Here is a 13,302-nt window from a genome sequence, read left to right on the forward strand (position 1 = left end):
ACCAGTCCCTCCCATCAGGAAACTTGCAAAAGCCTCTTAGATAGCCTCATCCACCGGAGAGCAGACAACAGAAGCAAGAAGAACTACAATTCTGCAGCCTGTGGAAGGAAAACCATATTCACAGAAAGATAGACAAGATGAAAAGGCAGAGGGCTATGCACCAGATGAAGGAACAAGATAAAACCCCAGGAAAACAACTAAATGAAGTAGAGATAGGAAACATTCCAGAAAAAAGAATACAGAATAATGATAGTGAAGATGATCCAAGACCTCAGAAAAAGAATGGAGGCAAAGATCGAGAAGATGCAAGAAATGTTTAACAAAGATCTAGAAGAATTAAAGAACAAACAAACAGAGATGAACAGCTCAATAACTGAAATTAAAACTACACTAGAAGGAATCAATAGCAGAATAACTGAGGCAGAAGAAAGGATAAGTGACCTGGAAGACAGAATGGTGGAATTCACTTCCATGGAACAGAATAAAGAAAAATGAAAAGAAATGAAGAGAGCCTAAGAGACCTCTGGGACAACATTAAATGCAACAACATTTGCATTATAGGGATCCCAGAAGGCGAAGAGGGAGAGAAATGACCGGAGAAAATATTTGAAGAGATTATAGTCGAAAACTTCCCTAACATGGGAAAAGAAATAGCCACCCAAATCCAGGAAGTGCAGAGAGTCCCATACAGGTTAAACCCAAGGAGGAACATGCCGAGACACATAGTAATCAAACTGGCAAAAATTAAAGACAAAGAAAAATTATTGAAAGCAGCAAGGGAAAAATGACAAATAACATACAAAGGAACTCCATTAAGGTTAACAGCTGATTTCTCAGCAGAAACTCTACAAGCCAGAAGTGAGTGGCATGATATACTTCAAGTGATGAAAGGGAAGAACCTACAACCAAGATTACTCTACCCAGCAAGGATCTCATTCAGATTCAATGGAGAAATCAAAAGCTTTACAGACAAGCAAAAGCTAAGAGAATTCAGCACCATAAAATCAGCTCTACAACAAATGCTAAAGAAATTTCTCTAAGTGGGAAACACAGGAGAAGAAAAGGACCTAAAAAAACAAACCCCAAAATAATTACGTTAAACGTGAATGGATTAAATGCTCCAACCAAAAGACATAGGTTTGCTGAATGGATACAAAAACAAGACCCATATATATGCTGTCTACAAGAGACCCACTTCAGACCTAGGGACACATTCAGACTAAAACTGAGGGGATGGAAAAAAGATATTCCATGCAAATGGAAATCAAAAGAAAGCTGAAGTAACAATACTCATTGCTTTGAGTAGCAATACTCAAAGTCTACTCAGAGAAAATATTATTTAAAATAAAGAATGTTACAAGAGACAAAGAAGGACACTACATAATGATCAAGGGATCAATCCAAGAAGAATATATAACAATTTTAAATATATATACACCCAAGATAGGAGCACCTCAATACATAAGGCAACTGCTAACAGCTATAAAAGAGGAAATCGACAGTAACACACTAATAGTGGGGGACTTTAACACCTCACTTCCACAATGGACAGATCATCCAAACAGGAAATTAATAAGGAAACACAAGCTTTAAATGACACATTAGACCAGATAGATTTAATTGATATTAATAGGACATCCTATCCAAAAACAGCAGATTACAATTTCTTCTCAAGTGCACACAGAACATTCTCCAGGATAGATCACATCTTGGGTCACAAATCAAGCCTCAGCAAATTTAAGAAAATTGAAATCATATCAAGCTTCTATTCTGACCACAACATTATGAGATTAGAAATGAATTACAGGGGAAAAAACGTAAAAAACACAAACACATGGAGGCTAAACAATACGTTACTAAATAACCAAGAGATCACTGAAGAAATCAAAGAGGAAAGCAAATAATACCTAGGGACAAATGATAATGAAAACATGATGATCCAAAACCTATGGAAGGCAGCAAAAGCAGTTCTAAGAGGGAAGTTTATAGCTATACAAGCCTACCTCAAGAAACAAGAAAAATCTCAAATAAACAATCCAACCTTACACCTAAAGGAGCTAGAGAAAGACGAACAAACAAAACCCAAAGTTAGTAGAAGGAAGGAAATCATAAAGATCAGAGCAGAAATAAACGAAATAGAAACAAAGAAAACAATAGCAAGGAACAATAAAACTAAAAGCTGGTTCTTGAGAAGATAAAATTGATAAACCATTAGCCAGACTCATCAAGAATGAGGGAGAGGACTCAAATCAATAAAATTAGAAATGAAAAAGGAGTAGTTCCAACAGACACCGCAGAAATACAAAGCATCCTAAGAGACTACTACAAGCAACTTTATGCCAATAAAATGGACAGCCTGGAAGAAATGGACAAATTCTTAGAAAGGTATAAACTTCCAAGACTGAAACAGGAAGAAATAGAAAATATGAACAGACCAATCACAAGTAATGAAACTGTGATTAAAAACCTTCCAACAAACAAAAGTCCAGGACCAGATGGCTTCACAGGTGAATTCTATCAAACATTTAGAGAAGAGCTAATACCCATCCTTCTCAAACTCTTCCAAAAAAATTGCAGAGGAAGGAACACTCCCAAACTCATTCTATGAGGCCACCATCACCCTGATACCAAAAGCAGACAGACTACAAAAAAGGAAAATTACAAACCAACATCACTGATGAATATAGGTGCAAAAATCCTCAACAAAATAGTAGCAAACAGAATCCAACAACACATTAAAAAGATCATACATCACCATGGTCAAGTGGGATTTACCCCAGGGATGCAAGGATTCTTCAATATATGCAAATCAATCAATGTGATACACCATATTAACAAATTGAAGAAGAAAAACGTTATGATCATCTCAATAGATGCAGAAAAACCTTTTGACAAAATTCAACACCTATTTATGATAAAAACTCTCCAGAAAGTGGACATAGAGGGAACCTACCTCAACATAATAAAGGTCATAGATGACAAACCCACAGCAAACATCATTCTCAATGGAGAAAAACTGAAAGCATTTCCTCTAAGATCAGGAACAAGATAAGGATATCCACTGTCACCACTATTATTCAACATAGTATTGGAAGTCCTAGCCATGGCAATCAGAGAAGGAAAAGAAATAAAAGGAATACAAATTGGAAAAGAAGAAGTAAAACTGTCACTGTTTGCAGATGACATGATACTATACATAGAGAATCCTAAGGATGCCACCAGAAAACTACTAGAGCTAATCAATGAATTTGGTAAAGTTGCAGGATACAAAATTAATGCACAGAAATCCCTTGGATTCCTATACACTAATAATGAAAAATCTGAAAGACAAATTAAGGAAACACTCCCATTTACCGTTGCAACAAAAAGAATAAAATACCTAGGAATAAACCTACCTAGGGAGACAAAAGAGCTGTATACAGAAAACTATAAGACACTGATGAAAGAAATTAAAGATGATACAAACTGATGAAGAGATATACAATGTTCTTGGATTGGAAGAATCAAAATTGTGAAAATGACTATACTACCCAAAGCAATCTACAGACTCAATGCAATCCCTATCAAATAACCAATGGCACTTTTTACAGAAGTAGAACAAAAAATCTTAAAATGTGTATGGAGACACAAAATACCCTGAATAGCAAAAGCGGTCTTGAGGGGAAAAAATGGAGCTGGAAGAATCAGACTCCCTGACTTCAGACTATAGTACAAAGCTACAGTAAGTAAGACAATATTGTACTGGCACAAAAACAGAAATATAGATCAATGGAACAGGATATAAAGCCCAGAGATAAACCCAAGCACCAATGGTCAACTAATCTATGACGAAGGAGGCAAGGATATACAATGAAGAAAAGACAGTCTCTTCAATAAGTGGTGCTGGGAAAACTGGACAGCTACAGGTAAAAGAATGAAATTAGAACACTGTCTAACACCATACACAAAAATAAACTCAAAATGGATTAGAGACCTAAATGTAAGACTGGACACTATAAAACTCCTTGAGGAAAACATAGGAAGAACACTCTTTGACATAAATCACAGCAAGGTGTTTTCTGATCCTCCTCCTAGAGTAACCGAAATAAAAACAAAAATAAACCAGTGGGACCTAATGAAACTTAAAAGCTTTTACACAGCAAAGGAAACTATAAGCAAGACGAAAAGACAACCCTCAGAATGGGAGAAAATATTTGCAAACCAATCAACAGACCAAGGATTAATCTGCAAAATATATAAACAGCTCATGCAGCTCAATATTAAAAAAAAAAAACAACCCAATGCAAAACCGGGCAGAAGACGTAAAAAGACATTTCTCCACAGAAGACATACAGATGGCCAAGAAGCACATGAAAAGCTGCTCAACATCACTAATTATTAGAGAAATGCACATCAAAACTACAGTGATCACCTCACACCAGTTAGAATGGGCATCATCAGAAAATCTACAAACAACAAATGCTGGAGATGGTGTGGAGAAAAGGGAACCCTCTTGCACTGTTGGTGGGAATGTAAATTGATACAGCCACTATGGAGAACAGTATGGAGGTTCCTTAAAACACTAAAAATAGAATTACCATATGACCCAGCAATCCCACTACTGGGCATATACCCAGAGAAAACCATAATTCAAAAAGACACATGCACCCCAATGTTCATTGCAGCACTTTTTACGATAGCCACGTCATGGAAGTAACCTAAATGCCCATTGCCAGATGAATGGATAAAGTAGTTGTGGTACATATATGCAATGGAATATTACTCAGCCACGAAAAGGAACGAAATTGGGTCATTTGTACAGACATGGATGAATCTAGAGACTGTCATACACAGTGAAGGCAGAAAGAGAAAAACAGATATCGCATCTTATCGCATATATGTGGAACCTAGAAGAATGGTACAGATGAACTGGTTTGCAGGGTTGAAATTGAGACACAGATGTAGAGAACCAAACGTATGGACACCAATGGGGGAAAGTGGTGGGGATGGTGATGGGATGAATTGGGAGACTGGGATTGACATGTATACACTGATGTGTATGAAATAGATGACTAATAAGAACCTGGTGTATAAAAAAATAAATAAAAGAAAATTCAAAAAAGAAAAAGAAAAAAATGTATTCTCAGGCTCCACCTTAAATCTACTGAATCGGAATTTGTATTGTAGGGGAGGAAAACAAATTATTGCCCACCCTCTTACATTCTATGACTGAAGCCCTGGAAATTAAACTGACAAAAGACAAATTAAGACAGAAAAACAGAGTTTATTAACATATGCATTGTGCATGTAGGCGAAACTCAGTGATGAATGACTCAAGAAGATGAATAGAACTTGGGGCTTATATTAGCATCTTCATAAGGAACAATAAATTTGTACAGAAGTGAAAAGACAAAGGAGAAAGGATTTGAGGTTTTAAGGGTGGCAAGCTGTGGAAAGATATATAGATATAAATATATATAGGAGGAAACTAATGGAAGATAAGGGTTGTTTTAGTAAAGTTTGTTATGTAGATTCCTCTTGGTATTGTTCCTGGGCTACTAAGAGTCTAGAGCTGTCTTCCTCTTCCTCCTGAGAGAGGGAGACACCCTAACACATGGAAATATAAATCCTCCTCTTAAGCAAATAGAGGAGGACAAAGAGTTTGTTTGGCAGGTGCTGCTTCTCAACTGTCTTCAGCTCAGAATAATCCTTATGCCAAAGTGGCATATTTTGGGGTGGCATCTGATCCCCTATACATTTTTACCCTATTCCCAGGCAATTCAGATGCATAATAAAGCTTGAGAGGTGCTAGCTTTCAGCCCTTAGAGTTTCTAGATTGGATGTGTTCACGTGTGCAGATGCTGCTGCATGTCAAATGGCACAATGGGCCCAGTCTCTAGCTTACATCTCACTACCAACTTCACTCAACACCATAGCAGGAACAAGCTTCAGTTTCTGATGACAATGTAGATACTAATGCCCTGATACGACATAAAGTGGAATTAGGGCCAAGAATTGGATTAGTTACTATCTATCAAAATAAAAAAAAGTACACTGGGGCTTCCCTGGTGGCGCAGTGGTTGAGAATCTTCCTGCTAATGCAGGGGATACGGGTTCGAGCCCTGGTCTGGGAAGATCCCACATGCTGCAGAGCAACTGGGCCCGTGAGCTACAACTACTGAGCCAGCGTGTCTGGAGCCTGTGCTCCGCAACAAGAGAGGCCGCGATAGTGAGAGGCCCATGCATCGCGATGAAGAGTGGCCCCCACTTGCCACAACTAGAGAAAGCCCTCCCACAGAAACGAAGACCCAACACAGCAAAAATAAATAAATTAATTAAAAAAGAATAGTCTCCATTTTTTATATAAAAAAAAGTACACTGAACTTAGTGAGGCTGCTACTTGACACAGACAGTGCCTTAGAGCCTATTAATTCATTTACGTGCTCAGATTTCTCTGGGAAATATTTAAGGCATAGTACATAAATCAACAAGATGGCTCTTTCTTTTTCAATCCCAGGCACTGTGAGATCCACGGGCTTTCAGTGCAGACATGACCAAGTCCAAAAACCACACCATGAACAAGCATTCACGAGACTGGCACAGGAATGGCATCAAGAAGCCCCAGTCACAAAGATATGAAACTCTTAAGGGAGTAGACCCCAAGTTCCTGAGGAACGTGGACTTTGCCAAGAAGTACAAAGAAGGGCCTTAAGAAGATGCAAGCCAACAACGCCAGGGCCATGAGTGAACGTGCCAAGGCTATCAAGGCACTCATAAAACCCAAGGAGGTCAAGCCCAAAATCCCAAAGGGCGGCAGCCCCAAGCTTGGTCAACCTGCCTACATCACTCACCCCAATCTCAGGAAACATTATTGTGCCTGCTTTACCAAGGGTCTCAGGTTCTGCTGGCCAAAGTCCAAGGCTCAAACCAGGCCCAGGCTGCTGCTGTGGCTCTTGCCCTGGCTTCAGCTCAGGCTCAGGCTCCCAAAGGTGGCCAGGCCTCCAAGAAGGTTCCAGTCAGCTCTGCTGACTCAAGGACAGAAGGACTGGTATGACCTCTGGGCTGCTACCTGCATGGGGCTGGTGTCCTCCTGTGCTATTTGTACAAATAAACCTGAGGCAGGATCTGTCAAAATCAATCAATCAAGAAGAGGGTCTTAGTTAAAAGTCAGAGTCAAGACAGAATAAAAACAAGAGTAGGGACATAAAATTGAATCAGGGTTGAAAATGTACACCATGAAGTCTAAACTCTTTTTCATGAGTGGGCCACAAATTTATGCTGCATTCTAGTAACCAAACATGAGAATAAACCCAGTCAACACCATTCTCATATGATAAAAAGAAGCCAGTTGCTAAGAAGGAAGACAGTATTCTCTGTTCCTCTTCACAGTGAAACTTCTCAGAGGTGTTGTTTACACACACTATCCCTACCTCCTTGCCTCTGGTTCTCTCTTTGACCTACTCTCCATCTGGCTTCTGCTTCCCTAGTCCACAGAAGTTGCTCTTGACAAGTTTACTGTAGTCTTCATGTTGCCAAATGCAATGACCAGTGGTCCTTTCTCTGTCCCCGCCTCATTTGACTTCTTAGTACCTCTCCTCCTGGTTGACCACTCATTATTAGAACATCATCCTCTTTGGCATCTGCAATACCACATTCTCCTGGTTTTCCTCCTGGTTTGCTGGCTGCTCCTTCCCTTCACATGCTATGGTTTCTTCAGGATACTGTATCCTGGGACCATTTCCCTTCTACATCACCACTTTCCTTATGTGATCTCATACCCCTAAGGCTTTAAATGTGATATGTACTGAGGTCTCCCAAATGTTCATCTTGTGGATCTCCTCTCTCCTCTGGGCTCTAGATACAGATACAACTGCCTCCTCAACACTTCCACTCAGATATACCAAATGGCATTCAAAATGGTGTTCAAACAGAAGATTCTTCATTTTATACTCAAACCAAGTCCTTCCACAGTTGTCTCAAGAAATAGCATCACCATCCAGCCAGTAACTATGCCCAGAAGCTAGACCATCCTCCCTGGCTCCTTCTTTTCTCTAATCCCCCCACATCCAATACCTAAATCCTATCAATTCTGCCTCCAGAAAGCCTCAAATACATCCCATCTCTACCACCACTACCTTCACCAGACGACTGCCAGAGCCTCCTCAGCTTCTACTCTCACCCTATCCAAGCCTCTCTCCACAGAGCAGTCAAAATAAGCTTTTAAATTCATACATCAGTCTAGGCAATGGTCACCAAAAAAAGGACAACCAGAATTATGGACCTCCTAAAGAAAGTACACAACACCTCCCATGAGATTGTGTTTTCAAAAATATGAAACCTATATTTAATCATGTCTCTATCCCTAGATAGTAATTTATAGGAAAAACAGAAGCATTTCTTGGATTGTTTAACACATCACTGGGGGAAGTGTCAGAGTTGTGTGGAAGGGAAGTATAGTAATAGCCCTCTCGGGGGCCTGCAGCAGCGGGTCAGCCCAGGTGCACAGCTCTTAGACCTGATCAGAGAGGAATTGGACGAAGGAGCAGCCCAAACATTTTCTGGCTAGTTCTTCCTCAGCAAGTTTTTTCAGCCAGGCTCTTGATAAATGCTGGGAAACAATGTGTTGCTGAGATGTTTCTCACCAACCTGCACCTGGAGGCAGCTAGGTTGAGTGATCAGGGGCCGCAAATCAGGGGCAAAAGAAACAACATATGATGAGAACATGCTAGGCAAGGAAGGGCTTCTAAAGGCCACAGGAACCCATGGCACTGTGGCCTACATGTGACCATGAAGGCTTCTAAACATTCTTACTGAATTCACTTAAAACAGATCTGCCTTTGAGTTAACACTTCTCTGCCCAGTGCTCTCAGAAGCCATCTATCTACTCAACTTGTTGGAAAAATAAACAGTGGTGCAATGTGATATTTGTCACATTTGAGGGTGACACCTCTTCTACAAAACCCAACAAAATGTGGGTTTTCCTTCAGCTCACAGCAGTGGGGTAAACAGGATGGAATTTCTGATTAGGCTATAAACCCAGACTTAAATGGATAAGGCAGTTGCTAAGCCCACATCTCACTTTTCTTTCCAGATACACAGTACAGGTGTTCCCTGGGGGAAGATGGCATATCTTACAGAATCACTAATGCCAACATATGTCAAAGTGGATGGAAAGAAAACACCATCAGCATGTAGCTTTCATCAAGAAGGTCTCCAGAAACTGTTCACAAATAATATGGAATTGATACAGTAAAAGGTAGCAGGATCTACTTTCCCTGACTTGGTGTGAATGACTTTAGGGAAGTAGCTAAAATATTTTGATATTTGTTTTAGCTTTCTTTCACATAAGGGTATGGTTACAGGCCTCAATGGATTTGATATGAATTTAAATTTAAGAGAGTATATGAAATGACTAGCAAAATGTCTGACGTAGTAGACGTTCAACAAATACTGACTCTAATGAATTAACCTTACTTGCAATTCATGCTATTAGCAGTTCAAATCCCCACTGTGAACAGATAGCTTTTCTGACCCTTGGTGCTAGCACTGAGTTACTAAAAACAACAGGAATTTCTCCAAGGTGACCGTCCACCCCCAATCCTTTTTTTTCTTTCTCTAAACCTCAAATCCCCCTCAACCACTTATCCACTTTCCTCCTCCAGGAAGAATGGTGTAGCTAAGCAATTAAAGTCAGAAACAGGAATTAGATCCCTGAGTTCATCTATCTAATGACCACCCTCCCCAAGAGCTCCCACAAAAAGAGGGATAATTATGATGTGAGGTGGCAGAGAAAACTAATGCAAAATAAGAATGGAAAGTAAGTGGATGGAAAATTTAAAACCAGGACAGAGGGGGGGAAGAAAGAAAACATTGAGTTATAGGTATCTTAGGGCTCCATTCTACTGGGGAAATGAAAAATTAACATAAGAACAAATGAATAAGCAAGAAATTTAAAGACAATATTAGCTGAGACCCTATTATATTAAAATGCCTCGGGCTTCCTTGGTGGTGCAGTGGTTGAGAGTCCGCCTGGTGATGCAGGGGACACGGGTTCGTGCCCCGGTCCAGGAGGATGCCACATGCCACGGATCAGCTGGGCCCGTGAGCCATGGCCACTAAGACTGCAGGTCCGGAGCCTGTGCTCCGCAACGGGAAAGGCCACAACAGTGAGAGGCCCACGTACTGAAAAAAATAAAAATAAAAATAAAAATAAAATGCCTCACCTGCCCCCCAACAACCTCTCCCCCCACCATACCCACCACATACACACACACACACACACACACACACACACACACACACACACACACACACACACACACACACACACACACACACACACACACTCTAAACACAGACTTCACTTGGAATCGAAGCAAAAATCTCAGGGGCGTGGACATGCAAGTAGTTAGTAACTAGCTCCGTCACTTATTAGCTGTGTGTCTTGGCAAGGTATGTAACCTCCCCAAGGCTCAGATTTTTATCTGTAAAGCAGGCATGCTAATAGATAATTCATGGCTATAGGAATTAAATTAATCATCCATACAAGGTGCTAAGTACAGTACCCCACTCACAGAAAGTGCTTAATAAATGTTAATTGTCATCTTTGTCATTGTGATTGTCAGTTAAGTGACACAAGTCTGCCTTTTTATACTAAGGATCTTTGGTAACATAATTCATGAGTGGCTAATTTTAGTGATTGACACTACAATGCATAAAAATTAACCCTCATCCTTTGATTCCTTATGATTGGAAAAAATCAGATAAAATATACGCCCATGCTCTGTAATTAACTTCAACTGAACATTAAAGATAAATACCTGTAATCCTTCCTACCTGTTTCCATAGTGAGGCATTTAGATATATCAGGTGTCTCTCCCTGATAGATGGGGCCCTGGATACTGAGCAGGGCCCAGTGGAGCTCCTGGGCACAAAAGCCTTTCTGTGTTCTGCATTTCTTTGATTACAAGAAATAGGCTTCATTCAGCCTCCATGACCTTCTCTGAGTTCCAATGGGCAGATTTAAGCAGTTGTTAATTAGGGGAGGGAGGGGATGTGAGACAAGGGAGAAACAATCAAGAGAAACAATAGTGCAGCCTTGGGGCAAGGTCCTGGTTCCCCACCAAGGGATATACACAACAATATCTTCCAGCTGTTTTGCAGTTACTGAAACCCCCACCAGGTGGGAGAAGTTAATGGTTAATGACGGTGTGCTGCCCACAAGCAAGTAGACCCCAGACCAGTTGGAACTAGGTAATGATGCTGACTCCCACTTATCTCACCACCAACCAATCAGAAGAATGTCCACAAGCTGATCACGCCCTCTTTGAATTATTACTATAAAACTTCTCACTACCCTCTCCAAGTTGGGACACAGTTTTGAAGGCATTAGCCCGCTACGGCTCCCTTTGCCTGGCAAAGCAATAAAGCTATTTTCTACTTCACCCAAAACTTTGTCTCTGAGATTTAGTTTGGTGTCAGGGTACAGAGGCCGGTTTCGGCTTCACCCTCAGGTATCAACTTTCAGGAAGAGACACACTTTGAAACAGGGCAATGATGAGATACCTCTGCCTTGCCCCTAAGCCCATGAGTAACAAGAAAGACTAGTCCCTGTGCCTCCAGACTCCCCCAGCATACCAGGAATGCGTAGTAGGGTGTGCATTCTCTAGCTCCTCTACCTGGAAATTCAGAGGTGGGAATTCAGGCCATGTATAGGGCCTGCCACATATTCTAACCCAGCCTTACAAGCAATGCAGCTGATCCCATGTGGTATTGAACTCACAGCAGTGGTGGGTGGGGGGGGGCAAATAATTCATTCTACCTAACTGCCCCCAGTAGTTAAGGTAGAACATTATACTCCATGCAGGTAGTGATGTGCTCATAAATAGTTAACAATCTACTCTTCAGGAAGGAAAGCCCTGATTTGTAGCAGTTGCAAGTCCCCATAGTATAAATATTCCCACCATGGCTTAATTCAGGACATCAACTGGCTTGCAAATTTCTGCAAATTTAATAATCAACTTCCACAAGCCGGAACATCTGCTTCCAGCACATCATCCCATGCATCCCCTCTTCCTTTCCTCTCACCTCTCTCTCTTTTTCTGTCTGTCTCTCTCTCTCTCTCCCTCCCCCCTCCACCCCTCCCTCCTCCCCACCTTTCCTCTCTCTCTCCAAAGAATTGTGGTTCTTTCAAGATGTTTGAGTTGGTTTAGAAGTGGTACAGGCATCTGCTTCTCCCTCCAACCTTGAGACAAAAAGCATCTTTCTGTAATAAGAACTGAAGCCCCAAGCCCCTTTCTCTCCCCAAGTTCCTGGGGAATCCTCCCCAGGTACTTTTAAAGGAGGAGGAGGAGAATAGCTTGTTTTCAATGCTCTCTATGGGAGAGGCATCTTCCTGGGAGCCCTGAAGACCCCATCCACCCTTCATCTCTGGGCAGATTGGCTATGTCAATCTCTATCTGAAAAGAGGCCTAACCCTTCATCTTTGGGCAAGGAGCTATCAATTTCAGATGCAAAAATTCCCTCCTCCCCATCCTTCAGAGTTCAGGTTTGAACAGAACTAGCAAACAAAAAAGCTTTAAAATGGCATTTTCCTGATTATAGATGTCCACACTGACTTCTCCGTTACACATATTGTATCACTGACTGACAATTGCTCCACTGAGTCCTTTAGAATTAAACTGGTGATGTTCCTCCATGTTACAGATGGAAAGTAATAGTTATGGAGGGAATGCCAGCAACTTTTGGTGGTCGTGAGAGCTTGAATGATTGTTTAGCAAATAGTCCTCCTACTCCTTCCCACCATAGGAGGCACATACTTTGTCACCCCATTGATCTTGGACTTGGCCATCTGACATGGCTTCTCCATGAAGTGCAGACAGATATGACAGAGTGCCAGCTCCAAGCCTGGGCCTTGAAGGCCTTGTGTATTTCTGCTTGGCCACCTGGGACCTTTGACCTTCGCCTTGAGAAGAACACACACTAGGTAACAAGTCCAAAGAGTACAGGAAACATGGAGCAGACCTGGACCCGATCTTCGCCCAGAACCTGGATTCCAGCTTCACCAGCCAAACTTCAATTGACCCTCAGACCCAAGGGTGAGAAGTAAATGACTGTTGTGTCAAGCCACTGAGTTGTGGGGAGGGTTGCTACACAGTATCACGGTGGCAAAAATGAACTAAGACAGTAGGCAACCTAGCATGTCACTGCAGAGATTAGAGTTCAGCTTGCTTCTTGGGCTCAGAGAAAAAATGGGTACACTGTACTCCAAACTGCAATGTGTTGACACATGAACTCCAGTCCTTGAATACAAGTCCCTGCCTA

General features: G+C 41.3%; 1 pseudogene; it reads left to right on the forward strand.

The window, feature by feature from the left end:
* The first annotated feature begins 6,529 nt into the window (after positions 1–6,529).
* LOC132506220 (large ribosomal subunit protein eL29-like) lies at positions 6,530–7,033 on the forward strand (annotated as a pseudogene).
* Positions 7,034–13,302: the final 6,269 nt, after the last annotated feature.

The sequence above is a fragment of the Lagenorhynchus albirostris genome, chromosome 15 (genome assembly GCF_949774975.1).
Source record: "Lagenorhynchus albirostris chromosome 15, mLagAlb1.1, whole genome shotgun sequence".
Taxonomy (NCBI): Eukaryota; Metazoa; Chordata; class Mammalia; order Artiodactyla; family Delphinidae; genus Lagenorhynchus; species Lagenorhynchus albirostris.